The sequence below is a fragment of the Sinocyclocheilus grahami genome, unplaced genomic scaffold (assembly GCF_001515645.1).
Source record: "Sinocyclocheilus grahami isolate Dianchi unplaced genomic scaffold, SAMN03320097.WGS_v1.1 scaffold3015.1, whole genome shotgun sequence".
NCBI lineage: Eukaryota > Metazoa > Chordata > Actinopteri > Cypriniformes > Cyprinidae > Sinocyclocheilus > Sinocyclocheilus grahami.
In genome coordinates this window covers 12,088-12,746 of record NW_015508185.1, presented here as the reverse complement: position 1 = coordinate 12,746, position 659 = coordinate 12,088, and positions in this window count along the sequence as shown.

Below are 659 nucleotides of genomic sequence, written 5' to 3'. Positions count from 1 at the left end.
ACAATCACACTGAACCAGAGAGCTTCTGCTGGAACGCTGAATATACAACATGGAATGTAAGGTTGCCCTCGAATGTTTAGTGAATTTTAAGTTTTTATTCTGCGTTTTATGAATCCCTCATTATTACTAGAAACATTAAAGGGGTCATATGATGCGATTTCAATTGTTCCTTTTTCTTTGGAGTGTTACAAGCTCTTGGTGCATAAAGAAGATCTGTAAATTTGCGAAGACTAAAGTCTCAAATCCAAAGAGATATTCTTTATAAAAGTTAAGAGTCAGCCACACCTACCTAAAACGGCTCGTTCTAACACGCCCCCACATGTCTATGTCACTATGTGGGAAGATTTGCATAACGCCTCCCAAATGTTCACGCAAAGAAAGAAGGCGTAACTTTTAGTCTCGCTGTAGTATTGTTGCTGCCGCCGCCGCCATGCCGTGAAGATGCTGTGTTTCGTTGTAATACATGAACTTAGTGCTGTTCTCAAGCCCGCCTCTGCTCACTGTAGGCCGCGGTGTGTGACGCTGTTTGGTTGTGAAAGCGAAACTACTTTGTTTGGTCTTCCAAAAGAGGACCCGACTAGAAATCAGTGGTTAAGTTGTATTTACAACACTGTTCCAGAACACTTCAACCCAAATATTCAGATGTGTGCAGCACATTT